The sequence below is a fragment of the Canis lupus genome, chromosome 15 (assembly GCF_003254725.2).
Source record: "Canis lupus dingo isolate Sandy chromosome 15, ASM325472v2, whole genome shotgun sequence".
NCBI classification, from domain to species: Eukaryota; Metazoa; Chordata; class Mammalia; order Carnivora; family Canidae; genus Canis; species Canis lupus.
Window position 1 is genome coordinate 30,532,798 of NC_064257.1, and position 26,028 is coordinate 30,558,825.

At 42.6% G+C, this 26,028-nt stretch overlaps 1 long non-coding RNA gene and 1 pseudogene across 1 annotated transcript in view; one reads left to right on the forward strand and one right to left on the reverse strand.

Annotated features, from left to right (window-relative positions):
• Positions 1–22,377, forward strand: part of LOC112654766 (uncharacterized) — a 35,253-nt gene extending 12,876 nt beyond the window's left edge. The window contains exons 2-4 of the long non-coding RNA XR_007402514.1: positions 5,905–5,991; positions 16,634–16,699; positions 22,314–22,377. This is a non-coding gene — a long non-coding RNA (uncharacterized LOC112654766). The remainder of the gene's footprint in view (positions 1–5,904; positions 5,992–16,633; positions 16,700–22,313) is intronic.
• Positions 22,378–24,658: 2,281 nt separating this feature from the next.
• On the reverse strand, positions 24,659–25,045 carry LOC118350814 (40S ribosomal protein S12-like; annotated as a pseudogene).
• Positions 25,046–26,028: the final 983 nt, after the last annotated feature.

The following is a 26,028-nucleotide window of genomic DNA, read 5'->3' on the forward strand; positions in this document are numbered from 1 at the left end:
TACTAAATAGAGCCTGAATTTGAACCCCATTGGATGAGTCTCTGCTCCTCTGTCCTCCTGTCCTGCTGGCTTAGTCAGCTGGATGGAAAGTTAGCCTGACTTAGAAGACCCAGGGCAGGGTCTACGGATGAAAAGACAGGAAAATTCCTGTGTTAGGATTTGCCTGTATTTAACAACTTGAAGCGTGTATTTACTGATGAGCATTGGCCACCTGCCAAGCTGAGCCAGGTGCCAGGGATCCCCAGTGGCCACGATGACAGGCACTACGTGCCTACAAAATCTCCAAGCCCGACTGAGCAGACGATGTGAGTCCCGAGTCTCCTCCACCACTACCTGTGTCACCCAGGGCAAGTCGCTTAGGTCACCTTGCTTTGCTTTCTCCTCCCTAAAATATAAGTAATAAATCAACACAAAGCACTTAGAGCAAATCCAGGTGTAGGGTGGTGTCATCTGCTATCCTTACAACCCATGCCGCCAGCCTTTGAAGCTTCTATATTGGATGCAGAGACCCAGAGAGACGCGAGGTCAAGGTCTTGGTCAAGTACAAGGGAGCCCAAAAGGCCGCCCTGTCTGCTCTTTAGCAAGATCCAAGATTATAAGGGCAAAAGGGCTTCCGGAGGCCCTACTTGGTCCAGCTCAGCTTTTCATTCTGAGCTAAAGCTCTAAATTAGGCCTGACAAACAGGTTCGGACCCGGATCAATCGACACTGGCTGCCTGAACCACTGTGTTACAAGGGATTCTCACTGCACAATGAATGAGAAAGAATGCCACGAGAGATCAAAGCGTCTGCTGTTGGTAGAAGATGGGAAGGAGGCAGCACATGGTTCTAGAACAGTGTTCTTTGGCCTGGGATGTCTCTTCAGCAGGGGCATCTGAGCAGGCCATAGGGGACCCAAGTGTAGTCACAGACTAAGGTAACCAGCTGTCCCAGTTTGTTCAGGATGGTCCTGATTATAGCACTGAGGTCCCACATCCCAGGAAACCTCCTCAATATGGGGGCACAACCCAATTTGCTTCACAAGCTTTTCTTCTTTACAATAGCTTTTAAGAAAATTAACTATTAACACTGATCTAGGTAGAGATTATGGTCTGTTTTTTGTTTTGTTTTGAATCTCAGCCAATTTCAGCCTGTGAAATGCATTGTACTCCATCCCATCACCTGATACCCTCCGGGTCCCCCCACCTCACAACAACGGACAGCCCTCTCCTTTCTCAACACTGTTCCCTGCCATGTCCATCCAAGTCTTAGCAGGGAACAGCTGGCACCCTCAAAAGGCTTTAAGGGAAAAGCATTTCATGCAGGGATTATTTACAGAGGCCCAATCAGGGTTAATGGAAGCCACGAGATCTAGGGAGACACCCAAGGATTAGCCCTCAGCCCTGCAGACCTGCGGGGACAGGTGAGGGAATGCTGTCCCCAGCCTGCTAGGAGGCAGAGCTGAACCAGACAAGCCTGGTGCTGGGAGGCTGAGAGGCAGCCGGGATTTGGGGCCTGTGCTGAACTGCGGGGAGGCCAGGAAGAACCAGGAGGAAGGAGGGGAAAAAATCCCTGACCTTGCCCCGCTCCTGCACGCTGGCCTCTTGCCAGGGCCTCCTTGCCAGAAGACAGGGAGAAGCAGGTGAAATGGCAAGTTTAGTAGCCGTCAACCTCCCCAGCCACAGAACATGGCAAGAAAAGGCAGAGGTGAGAGCTGAGAATAACCAGGCCAGGCCACCCTGTCGTCACTCGGCTTCCACTCTAGTCCTTTCTGTAGCTGAAGGAACTCAGCTCCCCAACATAGGAAAACCCCAACATCTCATTCACCACTGCCTCAAGGGGATGAAGTTTAGTCATTCTTCCTGGAACCTACGCTGTCCACAGCACCCACTCCCCCAGGTTAAGCAGCAAGGAAAGGGAGTAAGAGAAACACTTCCAGTAAAATAGGTCTACACTGATCATCCTGACTTCCTCCTTCCACCTCTCACCCCATAATTCCCTCCCTCTCAGCTAACACCCCAGCAGTGGACATGCTCTTACCTGATGGGGTGAGCTTGTGCCTTTATGTCTATCGAGTTGCTGCTGCTCCCCATTGCCCGTTGCTATTGGACATGAGAGTGCAATCAATCCCATGCATCACAGACAACGTTGTCCCCATTCTGCAGCAACAATCCGATTTCTCCTTGATAAGCAGATTCGATCGTGCTGCCCCAGATGCACACCCAATGCACTGTCCTCAGTTAGTGGCATGAACAGCCTGAAATGTCCAGGGGGCATTCCTGGTGTTGTATGGTGGCAATAAGCCTCTCTGGTTGGCAGAAGGACTGAGGTCCTTCTAGGGAGTTTGAGAACTCCCTAGATACAACATTTCAGGGACAGGAAGAAATTCTTGAAGCAGATTATTAAGTCTGAGAGAAGCTGCTTCTACCTTCACTCTTGGGTTTCTGGAACAAGGTATTCCACACCCTATGTTAACCACTGACCTGGTCACTTAAAGGACAATACACGACCTCAGAAGATAGTGTCTCTCAACCGGCATCATAACTGAGACTTTGGTAGGCCATTCCATTATTCCATCAAGCCAGCTGCTTCCAAGTGATGTAAAAACAATGAATTCTGTCACGTGAGCCTAAAGCCATAGCTATTTTACTGCGAATGAGTTCCTAGGTCAGAGCCAACAACGTGTGTGATACCATTAGAAAGCAAGAATGTCCCGTTCTCTTTAAGGTCCTTCTAGCTGGACTGAGAATTAAATTGGCACAAAACAGATAAGTGGAGAAAATCGAATTCAGTTTCATATGTACAGAAATCCACACAAACATGGAAATTCCCAAGACAGGCAAAATGAGATATATATGTGGTTCTCATATCTCACTCTCTCCCACTAAGGAGGAGTGGGTGGCGATCTGAGACTTCAAAAACAAGAAATGCAATTCACGGGAAGGTGAAAAAGAGTAAATGTTTAGCTAACAAATGTTCTATGGGCCACTCTTACTAGGTTCCTCCTTTTCCACCATAACTAGCTCGTAGTATAATGTAATTATTCATGGTAATAGCTCCTCTATCTCAATTCTTTTTAGGCAGTTGTGGGGGACATAAAGAGCTTTTCCTTAATCTGCTGGGCTTTAATGGCTCTTTAACTCAAAATAGTCTTCAAGACAAAATAGTCCATGTTGGGGCAGTCTGCCCTTGGTCCCCACGATACCATGGATGTGATAAGGCAGTTTATCACCCATCACGTGGTGTTGGCAGAAGCATCACGGGCAGTAAAGGGAAATCACTCTCCAGAATATGCGGCGATATTCCCATGAAGACCAACTGTTGCCCCTTCTATAATGGAGCTGTCCCAAACAACCTGGATGGCTGGTGTCCCTGGGAAATGGTGCCAAGCAAGGGCTCAGTGTTGGCTGCTGTTTTACAAAGTTGGTCACTCAGCACCAGTAGAAGTCAGAATAACTGTGGTAAGAAGGAGTCTGTTTTTCTTTGCATTTATTACCTCTATCTCTGTTTCCATGGTTGCTTCGTACATGGGCCATTTGTGTGAGCATACAGGTGGCCAAGAAAGGAAGCTCACTGACAACCAATGCTTGGTCATGTTGACCACCTCCGTATTTTATCTCTTCTACACAGTGGATGTCCTCTGGGGGAATGTTTATGTGGGGCTCAAATAGCTTCAAGAACGGTTGGCCTTCTTAGAAGTCCATGATATAATTTCTCTTTAGGTGATGTTGGCAACAATCTTCCAATCGTGTTTAAAAGCTACCAAGTCCTTGGTAAGTTGACCAACACATTAGTTATGGCCCATGAATCAGTATATTTCAGGAAAACTCAGTTGTCTCTTTTTTTCGCATCAAATGGCCAACCGGAGGTAGTGCCTGAAGTTCCGTCCACTGGACATTTCCCTCCCACTGGTAGAGCCTACCACCTACAGATACATCCTTAAACCAGACAAGGTCTTCTCATTAATTGGTCATGGGGAATTCCCCAGGAGGCCAGAGGGCTGGTTTGAGGGAAAGGCGGGAAGCAGTAGGAAGTCTGAGTCATCTGCTTCTGCAGGGAAGAGAAGTGCTGAGAATAGAGCCAGGTTGTGAGGGAGAAAGAATAACAGCTCACCCACGCAAGTGCAAGTTCTTCACCCTGAAGTTTAAACGGAGTGATTCTTCAGCGAGCTCCTTACTTTCTGTGAGAAAATCCTTATAGTTATAACAACAGTGGTATTACAAGCCAGTAAGGCAAAAAAAGAAATATCTTAGTGTTCAACATAGATTTCTGGCAAATAACGTATTTCATAGACCTTCCTAAATGTATGCGAGGTAAAGGCAGATGCATCTAACATCTATGTTTAATTGATTTTTCCCAGAAAGCTTATTTTGAAATGTGAGCCTCTGACACATTCCTATGGGTGTGCTTTTTTTTATGTTTTAAAGATTTATTTATTTATTTGAGAGAGGGACAGCAGAGTGCGGGGATGAAGAGCAGAGGGAAAGGGAGAAACAGTCTCAAGCAGACTCCATGCTGAGTGTGCAGCCGACATGAGGCTCTATCCCAGGGACCCTAAAATTATGACCTGAGCGAAACCAAGAGTTGGCTGCTGAACTGACTGCACCACCCAGGCTTTGCCACCCCATGAGTGTACTTTTTAAAAACAAGTTCCATTTTCATGTTTTCTTTGTCGGTGAGGGGAAAAATCAGCTTAATTCCATAAGATTAGTTTTAGCCTAGGGGAGCCTTGGGTGGCTCCGTTGGTTAAGCATCTGACTCTTGATTTTCGCTCAGGTCATGATCTTTATAAGATCATGAGATCAGGCTCTTATGCTGGGTGTGGAGCCTGCTTAAGATTCTCTATCTTCCCTTCCTTTACCCTCTCCCTCCACCACCCCCCCCCCCGCCCTGTACATGCTCTTTCTCTCTCTAAACAAAACAAAACAAAAACAAAAAACCCAACACATTAGTTTTATCCAAGCATTACTGAAACCATTGAAATCCCAATATGGAGTCTTTAAAATAAAATGTGCCCAAACTAACCTATGATGTTAGAATTCAGAAAGGGAAGGAAAGGAAGCATGAGGGATTATCTACAGGCTGCTATTGTCGTGTCCTCCCCCCGCCCCCCCCGGGGATTGGTCCAGTGGGAGACTTCATTTTATGAAATTACAATAAGCTGTGCCCTTATGGTAGATATACTTTTCTATCTGTGCACTATATTTCAATAAGAAGAAAAAAATGAAGCGTGCTTTATAAATGATGAGCTTGTTGCAAGTTTCCGTGAACTAGAAACTATATTAGAAAATTTCATGAACTGCTGCACAACTCAAGCTAAACAGTTATGAAAGGCCTGCAATGCAAGATTAAGACATATAAATTGCAGTCTTGTGGGGAGGGGGACATATCTATGTACAAACAATTCACAAAGCCAAGATTTGTTAGCGTGCCTATGACATACCAGACACTAGTCTAGGGGCCTGAGATTGGATACAAGTGACCAAAACAGACAGAAGCCCTCTCGTGGTGGAACCGAAACCTGCCAGAGAAGCTGCCAGCAATAAATTGCTGAAAACTGAGTAGATGTCCGCTCTTTGTAAGAGAGACATTTCCCGGTATAAGGGAAATCCCCATTTGTAAGGTTGTCTCCTCCTCTGTACCAGGAAGAGGAGGATGACTAAATCTTTAGAGGCTCTTATCAGTGGAGAAGGTGTGGACTTAAATCTGCATAACAACCATATGCTTGTTTACTGGGCTTTGCCTGAAAACCTGGTTCTCCCAGGCCCACACTTTTGTCTATAGCTAGAGATCCTACTTGACATGGTAGCTTGGGCCTTTTTAAGGAGTTACTTAGTTTTCTTGACCAGTCCTTGAACACACAGGAAGTATATACATTATTAAACTTCTGTTTGTTCTTCTCCTGTCAATCTCTCTCTTATTACAGGGGGTCTCAGCCAAGAACCTACAAGGGTAGAAGGAAAATTATCCGTCCTCCGCCACGAAAGCAAGAAGTCTGTGTGATTAGGACAAGGTGAGCAAAGGGGAAAGGAGGTCAGGGAATTAAGGAAGGGAAGATAATTGGATATTTGTAAGATTTTGATTTTTACTTTCAGTGAATTTGAGCAGGGAACGGGATGAGCTAACTTACATTTTCAAAGAATCCGGCTGCCATTTTGAGAACAGACCACCGAGGATGAAGGGTAGTAGCAGGGAGATCAGTCAGGAGGCTACTGCAATGATCCAGGTGAAAAATGATGGTGGCTTGGATCAGGCTGCTGGTGGTAGATGTGTAAATAATTGTCAGGATGTGGGTATATTTTGGATTGAGCCAACAGGATATGTTGAAGGACTTTGATATGAGAATGTAGAAGACAGGAGTCAAGCACAATTCTGAGGCTCGGGGCCCCAACAAGGGGGAAGCTTTCATCAGCTCAGATGAGGCAGACTGTGGGTAGAGCAGGACTGGGGAGGACGATTAGCAGTTCAGTGTTGGGCACATTAGATTTAAGGTGTCTATTTTTAAAAATATTTTCTTTATTTCTTCATAGTGACATAGAGAGGCAGAGACATAGGCAGAGGGAGAAGCAGGCTCCCTGTGGGGAGCTGGATGTGGGACTTGATCCCAGGACCCTGGGATCATGCCCTGAGCCACCCAGGCTCCCGATTTGAGGTGTCTATTAAACATCCTAATGGAGAGGTCAAGTAGGCAGTAAAGTATATATGAATTTAAAGTCCAGGATAAATGCATCGATGCAAATATAAATTTCAGATTTATAGGCATAGAGATTGTATTTATAAGACTGGATGAAGTAACCAAAAAGAAAGCATTAATAAAGAAGAGAACCAACAATTAAAGCCTGGGGCACTCTAAGAGAAAGACCCGGCAATAGAGAAAAAAGGAATAGACCATTCTGTCCTAGGATATTCTAAGCCTGGAACAGGACTAGTTGATTTAACACCACTTACCACTGTAATAATTACCTCCCAGGAAAATAAGTCCAAGGACATTTTTCCAGTTTCTATGCCAAGACATGATCATGAGTAATTGCACAGTGCTTGGCACATAGTAAGGGCTTCCTAATTATTGCAAATTGTTGATTGAATTATTTCAGGGCTCTGGAGATTAACCAAATCTCTTGAGACTTGACCTCTTATTAGAAAAACCTGGTATTATAAATACATTTATATTTCCTCCCCTTCCCTCCAGGCACTTTGGGGACTGGATGGATAAAGGTGGTTCTTACTGGGCACCTAGCTAGAAGCCTATAGGCTATTTCACACAAAGTGTCTGTTACTCATCCCTGATCTACTCTATCTGGATCCCTTTTTCCCGCCTTTGGTCCTTAAACATCTATCCTGCTGCAACCAAGCATCCTTCTGCCCCAGAGCCTCTGTCTCACTGGGTCTCTCAGTCTGGACCATTGCTGCTTTGAACAGCATACTTCACTGAAGCCTCTGCTTAAAGTCACCTCTTTAGGGACACCTGGGTGGCTCAGCAGTTGAGCATCTGCCTTTGGCTCAGGGCATGATCCCGGAGTCTGGGATCAAGTCCCACATCAGGCTCCTTGCGGGGACCCTGCTTCTCCCTCCTATGTCTCTGCCTCTGTCTCTCTGTATCGCTCATGAATAAATAAATAAAATCTTTTTTTTTAAGTCACCTCTTTAGAGAAGCCTATTATCACCATTCCACCTCAAAGTCACTAGTCTCTTCCACTTTTGACTCTCTTTATACCACTCACTATTTACTGCCATTATAATTATCTGCCTGCCTAAATTCATATATGCCTGTATGGCATATGTCTGCCATAATCATTACAATGATTTGGATTTGTTTGTTTGTTGCTGTGGATTGAATTGTGTATCCCACCCCCCCAAAATTTGTATGTTGAAGCCCTAACCCCTCAGTGAGCTATATATAAAGAAAGGAAGGTTAAAGAAGGTAATGGGGTAAAGCCCTCATCTAATAAGAGTAGTGTCCTTATAAGAAGAGACACTGGAAAGTCAGTTCACTCTCTGCCATATAAGGACACAGTGAGGAAGTGGCCATGTGCAAGCCAGAAAGGGAGCCCTTGCTAGAAACTGAATCAGATGGCACCTTGATCCTGGACTTCTTAGCCTCCAAAACTGTAAGAAACTATTGTTTCATCCACTTGTCTAAGGTATTTTGTTATGGCAGCCCAAGCTGACTAAGATCGTTGTTGCCTTCTAACTCTCCCACTGAAACAGTCTCTTTAAAGCAGGTAAAGTCTTTTGTTCTTTCTTTTTCCCCAGTGTATAGATCTAGAATGAAGCCATGCCCATAGCAGGCAACTCATTAAATGTTGATGAATGAATCCAGTCTCTCAGATCTGGTCAAGATACAACTTAATTAAATAATTATATGGATTACCCACCTTGCAGAAAGATCTATGCTCAGCATTAGTAAAAGGAAAGAACATGTGATCCCCAGTCCTAGAAAAGTCTGCAGTCTGGTTGCTCTGGGTTAGGCTGTTCTCTTGGTGAGTTGATAGCAACTCACTTCCTCAAACTCCTAATTTTGTTTCCAGCCAGTCTCCTGAGAAGGGGGAGAGCGCTTTGGGTAATAACAACCCTCATGTTAGCAGAGATTCCAGGGTGTTTTCCATGAGAGTCATCTCCGGACAAACAGAGCAGGTTTGCAGAGTAAATTTAGCTTCTCATTTGAGATGAATCGTCCATTTTTGTCTTATAAATCATGCCCAACAATCCTTTCCTCAACCTGATTCCTTGAAGAGTGGAAGAAATTGTGTTTCTGACCAAACGAGTTACAGGACGGGAGTCTATTATAGAGCCACTTGCAGGAAAGGGTTTGGAGGAAAACCTATGATTCCCTTGTCAGGAAACTTTCAATTCAGGATCTTATATCCTTGGTTAAACTCTGTTTGAAAAGTTCCCAAAGCGCGCGCGCGCGCGCGCGTGTGCACACACACACACACACACACACACATGAATTACTGTGTTCAGACTGAAACCAGCTAACACAGTGGCACATTGTGTAGAGGTTGATCTTTATTGTGACCTAACTTCATGGACATGGACATGAAAGCCAAAACTAACTATTTGTGTGGGAAAAGGTAATGATATTATGGACCCATAAGCACAGAAAAGAACAGAAGAAAAGAAGCAGAAGCAGAAGCAGAAGCAGAAGCAGAAGCAGAAGCAGAAGAAGAAGAAGAAGAAGAAGAAGAAGAAGAAGAAGAAGAAGAAGAAGAAAAGCAGTAAGAAAAGCTTTCAGCAGTCTCACAGTTCAGTCCCCTGTTAGGAGGTGGAGGGTTTTATTTCTGTCTCAAGCGTAGGCTCAGGCAAACCCAAGTCTTGCTCTTTGTGGTGGGCTTCTGAGCAGGGTAAATGGAAACAGGGAAATTCCTGGCAAGCCCTGGCTTGGAGATGGTACAAAAAAACCTCAGTAAGTATAGTGTATTTCCTTCTTTCCTGAATCCATACGAACTTGCCCAGTAAAACTTTCTTTAGTCCTTTACTGATTCCAAAACTTATTTTAATTCTTGCCTTTCACTTCTTATTTCCTTCCCCACAGATGGTACTGGGTAAAATATATGCCTGTAAAAAGTAAAGCTTAAAAGACTTTCTTTTCTTTTTTTGGCTTTGAAATGTTTCACATGACTACATGATAGTCCCACCTCATCCACCCACACTTACATTTTTCCTCTTCTTAGCGTTGATAGGTCTAAACATTCAGTTAGACAGGAAATTAGGAATAAGGAGCTTTGCCTTATTCTCTTGCCTCTTGAAGGAGCTTTTACAAATATTGAAGAGCAGGCAGCCCGGGTGGCTCAGCGGTTTAGTGCCTGCCTTCGGCCCAGGATGTGATCCTGAGGACCCAGGATGGAGTCCCATGTTGGGCTCCCTGCACGGAGCCTGCTTCTCCCTCTGCCTGTGTCTCTGCCTCTCTCTCTGTGTATGTCTCTCATGAATAAATAAAATTAAAAAGTAAAAAAGAAATAAAATAAATATTAAAGAGCTTCAGTTCTAGGTACAATGCAGTAAAGACATTCATTCCACCCTGTCCCTCCTATAAAGTCTGGCCAGAATACACGGGTCATCTGAGGACTCTGAAGGTACATGGTAGTAAGTCGGTTGGAAGAGACAACTGAGATGGTGAGTTTATCACTTTTACCCCTCTGATATCCTTTGGAATGAACTCAGGGCTGCTGAAAACCCAGAGTGGGTACCAAGGCAGAGGCAGAGAGAGCTCCAGGAGAAGCTTTCTCATTCTGCTTAAAGAGTCAGAAAGGGAATTCCTAGTGCTCAGAGATACTGGAGGAAACCATTATTATGATTTTTGTTGTTGTTGTTCACTGGTGCCTCCAAGAGATCCTGCAGTAGTGGCTGTAACAGGAGCCTGCAGGAACCAAAACTGAGAAGGGAGCACATTCCTCTCCAGTTGGAGGAGCTGTGACCCCAAGGGGATAAGGCAAACTACAGTGGCGTTGTCTGTCTCCGTGTTTTCTCATCATTTGGCCTTAGATGTGCATCAGTTGCAGGAAGTGAACAACAGAGCAGTTACCAAAATCCCAGCTTTCTGACCAAAGACCAAAGAGAGGAGCCCCAGGAATCCAGACAGTACCAAGGAAATGACAAAGAGAAAAAGTTCAGGATTGCAACTCCTTAAAGTTATTAACAAACTCCTGAACTTACACCTGATTGCACACATATGACTCTGACTTTAGACCACAGGAACATTGAAAACCAAGCAACAGGAGTTACTAGTGTCCAGATCCTGGACTGGATACTGGACAGCATGTACATGGGACAGATCTGAATACTATTGCAAAGGTTTTATAAACTAGACTCACATTGGAATCATAAAACACACATGGCTGGTTGGAACTTGCCACTTAAGCCCAATTGTGCCAATTGTCTGCTAGAACAAAAATATCAATATTCTTTGTAAGATTTATCCAGAATCTCGTAAAATAGTATTCGAAATTTCTAGAATACAGTCCGAAAGTACTCAGCACACAAAGAACCAAGAAAATCATGACTCATTTGGGAAGAGATAGTTAAGAGATGCCAACTCCAAGATGACATAGATGTTGGAATTATCAGACTCACTAGTGGAGCTCTTGCAAAAATGCTCTACCAAGTAAGGAAGTAAATTCTTATATAAATGGAATGATAGAATGCCTCAGCCAAGAAATAGAATATATAAAGAAGAACCATTTGAAAATGTCAGCACTGAAAAATATAACAACTTAAAAATAAAAACTTACTGGATAGGCCCAACAGCAAAAGAAGTTAACAAAGAAAATGTGAACTTGAAGATAGATCAATAGAAAGTATCCAGTGTGAACAACAACAACAACAGTAAGATTTTAAAAAAACAAAACAAAACTTTTTTCCATTGAAAAAAATGAAGACATTCAGGGGCCTATAGAAGAAAACTCCAAAGCTTCACACGTGTTTCATCAATCTCAAAAGGAAACAGTGCTGTGCAGAAAAATATTAGAAGAAATAATAGCAGAAAACTTCCTAAGTTTAGCAAGAGATGTAAGCTTACAGATTCAAGAGCTTCAGCATACCTGCAAAGAGGGAACCTCCAAGAAATCCACTTCCAGGCACAATAGAATCAAAAATCTAAAGCTTTTTAAAAATCATAAAATCTTAAAGGCAAAATTTAAAATACTGAAAGAGATCATTGAAATGATGGTCGTATATGATCATCATATACGTTACTTATAGGGAAATCATAATTTGAATGCCTATAGATTTCTCACCAGAAATCATGGGCTAAAAAGTGAAACATTTTTAAAGTGCTGAAAGAAAAGAACTATTAACCCAGAATTCCATAACTAGTGAAAATATTCTGCAGTAATTAAGTGAGAAAAAAGACATTTTCAGATGAAGAAAAAAATAAGAGAATTCCCTGAGGGCAGGCTTGTTCTAAAATAACTACTATAGGAAGTTCTTCAGACAGAATGGAATGATACTTGAAGGAAACTTATAACATCAATCATGAAAGAAGAGCAACACAGATGGCAAATATCTTAGAAAACATATACTCTTAATGAATATTTCAAAATATGTTTGATGGTTGAAAGCAAAAATTATAATACTGTCTGATGGAGTTTTAGTGTATATAAATGTAATATATAAGACAGCTACAACCTAAAGCATGAAGGAAAAAAAGATCTATATGGTGGAAAATGTTTTATATTCCACATCAAGTAGTAAAATATTGATTCTAAGTACATTTTGAAAAGTTAAGCATATGAATTGAAATTTATGAGATTCGGCAAAAGGAGTGCTTACAGGGAAATTTATAGTAGTAAAAATTTATATTAGAAAAACAGAAAGATTTCAGATCAATCATCTAAACACCTCATTCATGAAACTAGAGAAAAGCAAAGCAAAATAAACCCAAAACAATCAGAAGGAAGAACATAAAGATAAGAGTACATATCAATAAAATTGAAAACAGAGAAACAATAAAAAAGCCAATGAAAACAAAACTTTTTCTTTACAAAGAATATATATGTAAATACATATAGATTTAGATCTAGATATATTTAGATTTTTATATATTTTATGCACACATACAAAGACACACATACCCACCTCTAGCAAGACTGAAAAATGATACAAATTACCATTATCAAGTATGAAAAGGTATAACACCAGACTCAGCAGACATTAAAAGGATAATAAGGGAATAAATAATATGAGCAAGTCATCATATATAAATTCAGCATCTTATAAAAATGGATTAATTCATAGAACAACAACCACCAATCCCACCCCACCCCCCAACACTCAGACAAGAAGAACTAGGTATTCTGAATAGTCCTCTAACTATTTAAGAACTTAACTCCTAGCTAAAAACCTTCCAAAAAGGAAATTTCCAGGTGCAGATAGTTTCACTGGTGAATTCTACCAAACATTTAAAGAAGAAATAGCACCAATCACACAAAATCTCTTTCAGAAAAGAGAAGAGGAAATAATACTGCCTAATTGATTGTATGAAGTCAGCATTACTCTGATTAAAAAAGAAAGACAGTTCAAGAATAGAATACCGGAGACCAATATTCCTCATGAAAAAAGATCCAAAAACCCTCAACAAAATCAAATTCAACAATAAGTAAAAACAATTAATATACCATGCCAAGTGGAATTTATCCTGCAAATGCAAGACTGATTCAAGGTTGAATATCAGTCAGTGAGATCCACCGATCTACCATATTAACAGTCTGAAAAGTAAAATACACACACACACACAAAGGACACCAAAAACATGATATGTAGAGAAAGAAATCTATAAATTGGACTTTATCAAGTTTAAAAGCTTTTGCTCTGCAAAGGACATTAAGAGCATGAGAAGACAAGCTACAAATTTGGAGAAAAGATTTGCACATCATGTTTCTAACAAAGGACTTTCATCCAAAATATATAAAGAACCCTCATATATCAATACTAAGAAAACAATCCAACTTGAAAATGGACAAAAGACTTGAATAGATACTTTACCAGAGAGGATATATGCAAGGCAAATAAGCTCATGAAAAGATGTTTAACATAACTAGCCATTAAAGAAATGCAAATTAAAACCACAATTAGACATCTATTAGAGTGGCTAACATACAAATAAAATACCAAGTGGTGGCAAGAGCGTAGAGCAACTGAAATTCTCACACTTTGCCGGTGGGAATACAAAATGATACAAGCACTCCAGAAAAATGTTTGGAAGTTTCTAATAAACGTAAACATATTTACACCCACCATATCCAGCAATCCCTCTCCCAGGTGTTTACCATAGAGAAATATATACGTTTCCAAAAACAAAACCAAAAACAAACCCCTTTGTACATAATTGTTTGTGTAGTGGCTCTAGCCATCATCACCCCAAACTGGACACAACCCAAACGTGCCTCAACAGATAACCAGATAAAGTGTAGTACATCTAAATAATGTAAGACTCCTCCACAATATAATGCAACCTACTATTGAATCATGCAACAACTTGGATGAATCTCAAAGGCATTAAGCTGAGTGGAAGGAGCCGGTCTCAAAAGGTTACCTACTAAATAGTTCCATTTACGTGAAATTCTCTAAGGGACTCAATCATCCATGATGGGCAACAGATAAATAATTAGTGATCTTTTAGGGCTCAGGGTTTGGGGGAGACAGTAATGGCAAAGGGATAGCATGAGGGAGTTTTTTGGGGGTGATGGAACTGTTGCGCATCCTGCTCTTGGTGGCGGCTGCATGAACTCGTACACGTGTTAAAATCTATGAAATCGCACATATAGAAAAGGCAAATTTTGATTGTGTGCTAATTAAAAAAATAAATCTAGAAAAAAACACAGAAGGTTACGCAGCTGTATTAAAAAAAAAAAAAAGTCCAAAAATCATCATTCTATTCCGTTTTCCTTTGCCATTTGTCTTGGATAGAAAACAGTTCAGGCCATGTACTTTCAGATTTAGTACCCTACATGTTTGTTCATTCCCAACTTCCATCAAAGTATCCATGCAACTTGAGTCACCAAGTACAGATCTGGAGCAGATAGCTGGGGGAAAGGACAGGCTATCAGAAAGTTAATGACTTGGCCTAATGCCATCTTTTAAAAGAACAAGGAGGACATTCAAACTTAATGGAAGTATTCAGTCCATGAGACAAGGAGACATGCTTTAGCTTTAATCAGCCTTTCCTGCAACGCGTTCCAAGAGATTGCTAGCCCTGCAAATGGCCAACTCCGAGTTCTTAAGCTCACAAGGAAGAAACTATTACCTTTCTATGTTCCTCAAAGCAAAACTCTGTATACAACAGAACTGTGCGACTGGACTCAAAATAAGATGACAAGTCTGGTGATTTTTTTTTTTTTTTTTTGGATAGACTAATGCTGCCCGAGATCTTACTCGCCTTAGACATAGTTGGTCCCAATTGCCAGCATGTAATAGACGTTCACTTAGTGTTGATTGGATTCGATTGGATATTAGGTGATGGTTTTAACCTGCTAAGATTTAACCTGCTGAGATCCTTAGTCCCAGGCTGGGTTAGTGGTCCTAGTAAAAATAAGAAGATATCTTGGAGAAAAAAAAGAGGATTTGGGGGAAATGCTTTTCATGGGGAGAACCTCACCTTTCATCTTCTAGAATCGCACTGATGTAAGTCAGGGGAATTGGCCTTAGGGAGCCTCCAGCCCGGGGTCTGGCTTGCCAGCACGCCCGGAGCAGACAGCCACAAGGCCGGCACAGGCAGGTGCAGATGGAGACTCACCTGCGCCATGTGGAGCAGAAGGCGGTATCTCTTGAACCCATCGAGAGTGACCTGGGAACTTGCTTTCTCTTGGCTTGATTGGCTTTTAAGGTACTTCTGGAAAGACGAGGACACTTTTGTAAGAGTACATTGCATCACCTTGGAGAGCAGTCAGCTCAGGCTTGGAGGCAACACCAGCCTGGACCAGCACCGTCCTGCCATATCAGCTCTGCTCAGCTGTTTGCTCCCTTTCTCTCCCCAGCAGCATCCTCTGCTTATGCATTTGCTCTGGTTCACATTACCAGCACACAGAACTCTTAGAATATTCGAGTTCCTGTGTGTTAACAGAATTTTAGGGGGCTGCAGTAGCATATCGCAGCCTAGCCAGCGCATGGGCGGCTCTCGGGCCGTGAGTGCCTGGACCTGGGATCACAAGGTGACATGAAAGCTCAGGGGCTGGGAGCCAAGCCGTTTCTTTCACAAAGTGTGTGGGGGCAGCAGGAACTGATATTTCAAGGACAGAGTTTCCTCTGGAGGCTGGGGCTGGGGCCGACTTGGTGCTTTGGAGCCATCCTTCTTCTTCCTTTATATGACATAGCGGGCAGAGGGCAGGGCAAGGGAAATGGCTCTCTTTAGGCTGGAAGGACACACCGACAAAGAGAAACTGTAGCATGTGGTTCTTGTTGACCCTCAGGTCCCACCAAGACAGAGAACGTTCCTCTTCTGGCAGATGAGACGCTCGGTGCTGCGTGCATACTTTGGAGGAGATGGGGCTTGGGTGGACTAAGAACATGAACGTGGGCTGTCTTGGGTTCCAATCCCAGCACGGGCCCTGGCTCTGTGATTTGGAATAAATAACCTTGCCCTCCACACTTCAGTTTTCTTAGTTACAAAATGGAGATAATTATCTCTCAGCTTGTTTCCAAATAAATAAATAAATAAAATCTTAAAAAAAAAAAAGCAATCAATCAATCAAAATCCTGACCATCTTACTCTACTACCTAAAACTCTGCGTGGTTTTCCCTGGCTCAGAATCACATCCCAATCACATCCCTTCCTAGCTGCCAGTGCCCTGAACAGTGTCCCCACCTCCTTTGCAGGCCCCCTCCCTGTCTTGCCCCATAGTAGCCACACGCCTAGGCCTCCTGGCTTCCTATTCCTTGGACGCTTTGGGTGTCCTTCTGTCTCAGGCCCCTTGCAATAGTTCTACCTACCCATCTAAAGGCAGCTTCACCCACATAGTTCAGGGTGAACTCCGTGATCACCCTCCAGCCTGCGCTGACACAGGACTGCATCAGTCAAATCTCCCCCTGACAACTCAGTTTAAAATTGTAACCTGTGGCTCTTTCTCCTGCATTCTAGATTCCTGCCCTGCTCTACTTTTCCTTTCTAACACAATGCATAATTAATTATTGATCTTGCTTGCTCTCTCTCTCTCCCACAGCAGAAGAGAAACCCTGGAGAAGGCAAATTCTGTCTGTTTTCTTCATCGCTCCGTCTCCAGCACAGGGTAAGCACAGGGCAGGTGCTCAGGCAATAATTTTGAATGAATGAGTGTGTGTATGTCACCTGCCTCCTGGCTTCATTTCTTCCCATCTCAAAGTCAACTTCTGATAAACACTCAAGTCACTCCCTTCGTTCATTCATTTATTCATTTGTTGGTTCGACGATTATTCATGTGGCCATTCCATACCGGACATTGGAGATAGATCAATGAGCACAGCTAAGTAACTGCCTCCTTCCTTTCCAGGAATGCAGGCGATAAATACCTAAGCAAGGAAAAATGTCCTATAACGTCAAGTGTTGTGGGATACCAGAGCGTGCGACCCCAAAATAGGACTTTAGGTGACCAGAATATGCCCCCAAATATGCCTCTTTGGCAAAAGGGTTCCTTTGAGCTGATCCATTTGAGACACAGCAGATACAGAAGAAGCTTTGAACACAGAGTAGAAGCTACCTTCCTGTAAGGGTGATTTGCGTTTATAAAATACATCTCCATTCGAGAAGGTGTCTCCCTCTCTGATCCAGGAAGAGAAGGATGATATCACAAGATTCCGAAGTCACAAGAGACTCCCATCCAGGCCAAGGAAACCAACATAATCTGCATAACAAAACCTCCCTTGTTTACCATACCTTTTCTGATCACTTTCCCTTAACTTGCCTCACCGCCCACCCCCCATCTTTCTTCCTTTGTTTTAGTCAAAGATGGCGGTTAAGCTCAAATTCCAAACCACCTCTTTGAGTTACTCTTCCCAGAGTTTCTCCTGGATGTGAGATAGACGTGTTAATGAACTTCTGTTTGTTTTTCTCTTACTAATCTGTCTTTTGTTAGCCATCTAGAAGTGAGATTTTTTTTTTCTCTCCCCTCCGGGTGCTGATGAAAATATCAATCAGGGTAGGGTGGAGAGTGCTACTCTAGGTGGGGTGGCCAGGGAGGTGTTCCTGTACAAAGAATTTGAGGAAGAGTCTGAGCAAAGCGAGAAGGTGAGCCACGCAGCTGGGGGGTGGGAGGTGTTCCTGGCAAGAGAAGAGTAAGAGCAAAGGTCCAGCAGCGGCAGCATGACTGCGTTTTGCTGCTCCCACCCCACTGAACATGAGGTGGTACAGCCTGCCGATACCTATACCTCGCCACGTCTATACCTGCTCAGCTGAATTCTGCTGGAGGAACGTCTGCCAACGGGCACCTGTGGCACTGTAGATCTCTGGTCTCACCTCTCACATGGGTTCTCAGCACTGCCATGGCAGCTACTCCAAACATTCACAATCCACTGAGCCAAAAATAATACGAACAATAGCAATGACTGAGCTTTATTCACACATTCTATGGCCCAGGCCACATGCTAAGTTATTTTTCTTTTTTCCCCCTACATTCACTTCACTTAATCCTCACCTCAAACATAGGGGTTAGATGGAAGTTAGGTACTACTCTTTTATAGACAAGAAACCTGAAGCTGAGGGAGAGAGAAAGCAACTTGACTCAGCACCCTGCTAGTCACTGGTGAGCCAAGAGCCAATCCACAGCCAGGAACCTATGACTGAACCCCAAGTTCCAGACCCATTCCTAGTAGCAAACTACCTCATCCCGTCCCCTATTCCATTTGCTCAGAAAACTGAGAGCATGGAGGGGCTCAAGCATGAAAACCGTCAGATTACTTGGCATAATGACTGGCCAAGTTTCCTCAGTTCAAAGGGATTATTAATTATAAGAAGCACCATCATTTCACATAACACTAAGAGAAAAACTTGGAAATTAAATTGTGAAATAATATTAAGACAAATCCTAATACAAGAAATGTTTCAAAATGAAAATAAACCTTTTTCAAGGTTCAAAACTTGATAATTTTTAAGTATGGTACATCCACACCCATCAAAACCTCTTTCCTTCTTATGTCGAAAGATGAGATGTTGCTCTCCAAGACTAAAAGCCTCTTCCTATGTTCTTTATTCATGCTTCCTTAACTTTTTCCATTGATTTTTCCTTTCTCTCTGGTGTTTTTAATTCTATCTCCCCCAGACTAAACACATCTTCACATCTCTCATCCTGAAAATCATCTGCTTGACCCACACTATGTCATCCTCTAGCTTTTATTCCATTTTTCTTATTCTCTTCATATTTCTTCTTCCTTCCTATCTTGTATTTATGTTGAGAGCTATAAAAGCAATCACAGAGATATCAGATATTTGTGTCCTAATTATAGAGCCTGATATTTGTTTGCAACGTCTTTGCTGCAGTCACATGTTGTTGTGGTTCTCTGCCCAGCAAACCTTCCACTGGGGATCCAACTCTCCCCCATATCAACCAATAGAAACACTATTCAGTGTACATGGTTCAGGAGGACTGATCCCTCCAATTCCTTCCTCCACGAGTGGGCACATGATCCAGGCTTGGCCAGAATATTACATCAAGGCTGGCACTGGCCTCAGGTTGCAAGGATAAGCTAGGTCAATCAGAATTCTACCCTGGGGGCACCAGAGTGACTCAGTGGTTGAGCCTCTGCCTTTGGCTCAGGTCTTGATCCTGGGATCGAGTCCCGCATCAGGCTCCCTGCTTGGAGCCTGCTTCTCCCTCTGCCTGTGTCTCTGCCTTTCTGTGTCTCTCATGAATAAATAAATAAAATCTTTTAAAAAAAAATAATAATTCTACCCTGAACTTTCCTCTTGGAGTTCTACAAAAGATAGACTCTTCCTGCAAGATCATTCTTGCACTGCTAGAAGCCATTTTGTTTACCATGCGGAAGCAGCCTAGGAGGTGGAGAAAGATATACATTCCTGATATCATAGCTTGATTTCCTAAATCTGCCTAAAACCAGGCTCCTCCTAGACTTTTCAGGTACATACGCTAACAAATTACCTTTTTCTTCCTGCCATTTGATTTGCATTTCTGTCACATGAGATCCAAAGGGCTAATGTGGTCTTCTGTGGTCTTTGATTGTCAGTCAGGTATAGCCACAAAAGGAAACACAGGAAAGGCACCAGAAAACAAAATTTATTGTACTCATAGGTCTAGAGTATAGTAAGGTCTGTACTCATAGGTCTAGAGTATAGTAAGGTCACCTCTTGCCTCACAGGGTCACAGAGGAAGTGCCGGGTTTTGGTCAGTGGCAGAAGACAGAGCAAAGAGGAAGCTGAGGCTAGAGCGCTTTTGGGTTTCCATGTGAAGGGAAAGGCAGGGCAAAGTGAATAGTCTAGGATCGGCTAAAATGTTTAAATAACTTCCACAGGCTCTGAACCATCTGGATGGTCTCTAGTTGCCTCACATCTGGCTGTGGGGTAATTAAGGCAAAACAGTGTTGTCTCCGAGGGTGTAGGACCAGCTAGAGGAGGTGTGGCTCTAGATTGGTTAGTTTGTGTACCAAAGGCATGCTCCTCTCTAAGATTTGGCTGACCTCAGAAGGGACAGGCTGTCCCCAGCCAGAAAAGTGTTTTTTTTTTTTTCTGTTTCTAAGATGTCAAAACATCACAATATATAGAAAGCTAAAAATATATACCATACCTGAAACTTTACAGTTTCCACAGAGCTTTGAGATGCATTATTTTACTTGATCCTACGGTTTTGGGGGGCAGAGTATCTGTTTGTCTAGCTCAGGAGGAAATTTCTGGGACTTAGCACATGCTGGGCATATAACAGGTATTCAAGACTATTTATTGAATGAAGTAAGCAGCATATGCGTTATCAATTACCCCATTTTATAAAACAGGATACTGTGATCAGAGAGCCATTTAGGTGTAGGTCTGGGTTAGCGTGGACTAAGTTAAGAAGCTATGGTGGAAGCCTAAATGGGGGGGGGGCAATGTAAACAAGATAAATTCGGGTTACAATACTGGTGCCAACTCCACTTTAGTCTCTTTTTCTGAAGTCTTACAGCATCTCTTAACATTCTCTCCCATCAACGTTTGCTCCTCTACAATCCTCTATCCACTCCACAGCCAGAGTGATCCTGTTAAGCATATGAATTTTCTGCCTTAAGCCTTCAGTGGTTTCCCTTTACTTTCAGGGATTAGAGTCCAAATCCTCACCATATTGTACCAGGTCCTTATGGTCTGACTGCCTGCCCCGCAACCCAAGGGTTTGTTTCCTCCTATCCTTCGCGCCAGCCACAATAGCCTTCCTTCCATTCTAGAAAAATACAGTCCTCTCCGAACTCTAGGCCTTTGCCTAGAGCACTCTTCCTCCTCAATATTAAGTTGTTAGTTTCAATATCATTTCCTCCGCAGCCTTCCCTGAGTTCTCCTTCCACACTCATTCTAAAGCAGGCCCCTTGTTACCCACTCTTGTTCCTGTGTTTTAATTTCATGGCACCTCTCTGTTTTCAATGGTTATTGATTGTAGTGTCTCCAAAGACCACAGCATGAGCTGCTGATCAAGTAAACTTATAAAAATATCTCAGAAATCAGGAGCTGATATTTATAGGGTTTTGAGGTCTAGACTCAACTTTGTTTTAAGGGGATCTGACTGAGATCACGCAAAGTTCTTTATACAATAATTTAGGATTGGTGAATTTAGGATGAGATGAGTCTTGAAGCAAATCTTGCTAAGTAAACAGGTGTTTGATGAATGGGCAGTTTGCCAGTTAAGTGATCTCTGTTATGAGAAATTGTTCAAGCAGCTAAAGTTCAGATGCATTGGGTTTTAGAAAGTTCCTAAAGCAGACAACAGAAGTCTTCACTAGTAGAAAGCCTTGGCTCCCCGGACAAGAGGTGGAACAAATTCCTGGAGCAAATAGTGAAGCCACATTGACATAGGTGGCCTTAGTTCTTAGTCCCCACTTAAGGTGAATGGATGCAGGCAGCCTCAGATCTCAGGATCCACCTATGTTTACGTCATCCCTCCCCCAGTAGCACTTGTACAATGCAACTTTACGTCATGCCAGAGCCCATGTGCTCTGTGAGGGAAGGTTCCATTCCGTTTTGCTCACCATTTTATTCCGTGTATTGGTTACAGCACCTGGAACACAAACCTATACAACAAATTTGTGCTGAATGAGACCTTGGACAGTAACCTGGGTGGGAGGATGGAGAAGAAATCCTAGATTACAACAGACTCTTGAACAACGTGGGGGTCAGGGGCCCTGGTGCTTCTGCACAGTGGAAAACCCACATATAACTTTTGACCGCCCCAAATGTAACTACTAATAGCTGGCTGTTGATCAGAATCCTTACCAATATTGGGACATCTGGATGGCTCAAGTGACCATCTGCCTTTGGCTCAGGTCGTGATCCCAGGGTCCTGGTTGTAAGTCTCTCATCTGGCTGCCTGCAGGGAGCCTGCATCTCCCTCTGCCTGTCTCTGCCTCTCTTTGTGTGTCTCTCATGAATAAATAAAATCTTAAAAAAAACAAAGAATCCTTACCAATATAAACATTCAATGAATACATATCTTGTAGGTTATATGTAATATATGCTGTATTTACAATAAAGCAAGCTAGAGGCAAGATAATCATTAGGAAAATACATTTACAGTTCTGTACAGTATTTGTTTTTAAAAATCTGCATATGGGTAGACAGTATAGTTCAAACCTGCACTGTTCAAGGGTCAACCATATTTTGACTTCAGTTCTGTTAGATGGGAAAGATGAGTCAGGAAACTAAGTTTTTTCTTCTTCTTCTTTTTTTTTCCGGGGAAGAAAACTAAGTTTCAACAGGAAATACACATCTGGAATTCAGGGCAGATAAAAGCCTGGGCATGTAAGTACATTTTGTGAATTTGTTCAGAATGACTTAAAGAAGCAAAGTAATGCAGAGCTGTTGCATGACTATCATTGCTGTAAATCTGACTTTATTAGATAAAAATCCTCAAAAATCCATTTAGATTGAAAGTCTTTCTCAGTCTGGCAAGAGCAAGACTAATTAAAATGTACTAGGTTGTAAAGATGATAATAAATACATACACAGCACCTTCTGTGTGCCAGGAACCCTTCTACGTCCTTTACCTCGATTAATTCATTAAATATCATAATAACCCAATGAGGTAAGTGCTATAATCATTTCTATTTACAGATAGAAGACATAAAGAACTGAGCAAGATCTGCTTGCAACCATATGAAACAGGACTGGCTACCTTAGCATAACTTTCTATTATGGGAAGTTCTTGCCCAAGAAGATGAAGTTGCAAAATATCTGGTTCAAGAACACCTGAGCGTTCATTTATCTGGAGAATAGACTGCTCAATTGTGAAAAGCAGATTGCTTATCAAAGTGTTGTTTACTTACTGAGAGTTACTTCAAAACCCAAACCCTGCTGAGTTCATCAATCTTAAACTATTACATCACAAACTTGGACCAGTCCCAAGCAGGCCCCCATGCTGAAAACCCCACCTTAAACCAGAGAGCCTGCACCTTATAAATATTCATCCTTGAAGTCCCCTCTTTGGGACACACTAAAATTTTCTCAGGATGTTACTCTCCCTCACTGCAGTAAGTAATGAACTTGACTTTCCTTGACCAACAGGTTATCTAGGCGGGCTTTTCAGGGAGTTAGTAGTTAACAAAACCAAGGGATCAATGCCTCATGCCCATTGCTTTACTAATGTGTCCACTAATTTTGTGTGGAAGAGGAGATAAGGGCGGGATTTACTATCCAAATGGACATGCACTTCACTTGGGTAAAGAAAGTTAAGTTTTAAGTAAAACTAAGAGCAGAATTCTATTTTTTAAAAAGATTTTATTTATTTATTTATTTGAGACAGAGCGAGCACATGAGCAAGGGGAGGGAGCACAGAGGGAGAGGGAGAGACAGACTCCCTACTCAGCGGGGAGCCTAATGCGGGACTCGATCCCAGGACCTGGGATTGTGACCTGAGCCGAAGACAGATGGTTCACAGACTGAACCACTTGGGCGCCTCAAGATTCTTCATGTCTGTTATGTAGCTCAGTAGGGCAGGAAACTGAATTAAATATGAATGTAGACTAAAAGAGAGGCAAATACTTAAATGAGTATAGCCAAAGACATCCTCCAAACTGGCCAGGTGACAATGAAGGTGATGGTGGAGGAAGGTCTCAGGAAGTGTCAGGCACAGAGATTAAAAGTACTAGCTTTGGACTCAGAGATGGTTTTGAGTTCAGGCCTCACCATTTGCCAGCGATTTGACAAACAGTTAACTTCCCTGAACTGCAGTAGTAGCTCACTCGTAAAATAGGAATAATGTTAGTACCTACATCATCGACTTAATAGAAGGACTGAATGGGACAATGTGTGCCAAGAGCTTATCCCAGTGTAATTGGTGGTATTTATTATTATTATTATAATTCATTGCAGGGGGCTTTAGGGGTTGGGAGAGGGAAGATGAGGTCAGTGGTATACTTGCAGGGGACCGGAGAATTCAAAGAGAAGGAACAAAATATCTTACAGGCTGGGGATCAAGGGTTAGGTTTTCCTGTAGTTGTCTGGTATTTTTCCAGGAAGCCTGTTTACCAAGGCCAGAAGGGTAGTTTCCCAGCTAAACTGTCTCTCCATTTATTAAAGCACCGTTTACCTCTCCAAAGGGCTGCCTCAGCAGAGTTTAGGGCTGTAGCAGAAGCTTGACCCTAGAAGTTGAAGAATTTAGAACCCTGAGAGAGCAGATGAAATCTGTCAGGGAGAAACATCTAAGTGTCTTTGTGGGGATATGTAGGAGGTGACTACTGTTGTTTTTTAGATGTTATCGCTGGTGATGCGAAAGAACATGAGCTCACTGAGTCCAAGGTTGTTCTTTTCCAAACTTGCTTATTCACCAACCAAGCCAGTCCTGCCCAGAAATATAGAGAGGAGGTGTTAAGTGATCCCAGTGCTTACTGCTTGCCATGCCAATTTAATGTCTGGTCTCCACTCATGAAGGCTCTTGGGGAGGGAGGCCATATTTCTTCCGCATTATTTGTAGAACTACAGAGCTAATGTTTATTTTGTATTTACCACGTATCCCTAGAGGATGCTGCTTTACATGTATCAGCTTTATTTAATTATTTAGGAAAAAAGAACCAAGTCTTTTATTTCTTCATTCCTTGCATTTGAAGTGTTCCTCGATGATACCCGTGGCCCGAGACTCTTTGCGGTAGGCCTTAAACACCACACAACTGCAGCCGGCCCCTTTATAGGGTTTTCCCTCTCTTTCAGTTTTACAGAGGCCTACCCATTCTTGTCATCAGCCTTAATTAGGTTGGTCTAGTGTTCAGCACAAAGGGCCTCCACCAACTTGACATACAGAGGCTCATCACAGTTGGATGCAAGCACTCAGAGATGGGCTCGACCCTTGTCAGAAGCTTTGGCAGCTTTGGGAATTCCATGTGCGCGGCTGTCACGGATGAAGGCGGTCTTCACCCCCTCTTGTAAAAGCAGTATTAACATCCATTTCACCTCCAGCAGCAATGCCTTCCTTGCCCATGGTGGTGGGTTATGGGTGGAGCCATATATGGATTGCACCCACCCTCTGCCTGTGCATGACCCAGCAGTAGCCAGGAAAGAGTGTGTCATCTTATGTAACCATTCTCACAGAACTTTCCAGGTATTATTACCCTCATCATTGAACTCTCACTTGACTTACTTTTGGTTTCTGAGTAAGTACTCCCAACTTGGCGAAAGAGCCCTGGGGTCAAGAAAATTCAATACTTGGCAAGCAGACAGGAAAAATGTGATGTGCTGTTTGATTGCATGTGGGAGCAGAGAAGAGTATAGGGAATCAACACTAATAAATTCAAAGCAGAAGTAACAGGATGGAAAGATGGTAGGTTGCATAAGAAAGGTTAAGGACTTCTATTTTAACAGTGTGGCCTTAAATCATAACTACATATTCAGGGAAGGGTTTCTAAATGTAAAGACAGAAGTCTTGCAGGCAGGACGTCTGGGGGGCTCCGCCATTGAGCCTCTGCCTTCAGCCCAGGGCATGATCCTGGAGTCCCAGGGTTGAGTCCCGCATCAGGCTCCCCGTATGGAGCCTGCTTCTCTCTCTGCCTGTGTCTTTGCCTCTCTCTCTCAATCTCTCTCTCTCTCTCTCTCTCTCTGTGTGTGTGTGTATCTCATGAATAAATAAATAAATCTTAAAAAAAAAAAGGAAGAAGTCTTGAGGGTGATCTTGAGACAGACTGGAAAGGGTGAGCTATTGTCTGATTCTAATGTCCCACTTGGACAGGTGGGCAGTTTTCCAGACCCTAAATGAATTATTGGAATAAGGTTAAAAGATGTAAAATAGAGTATTTTTATATTCACCTTCGATTTTATCCTGTGCGACTTGACTTTTTAAAGTTAATATCATCTTAAGACGTAGTTCCCACAGGTTTTAATAATTTTAATTCTATCTCTTATCTCTCTATAAGAAATAGAGGAGTGATTCATTTCTGTGTTAGCTAATAGCCACCCTTTCTCAGTACT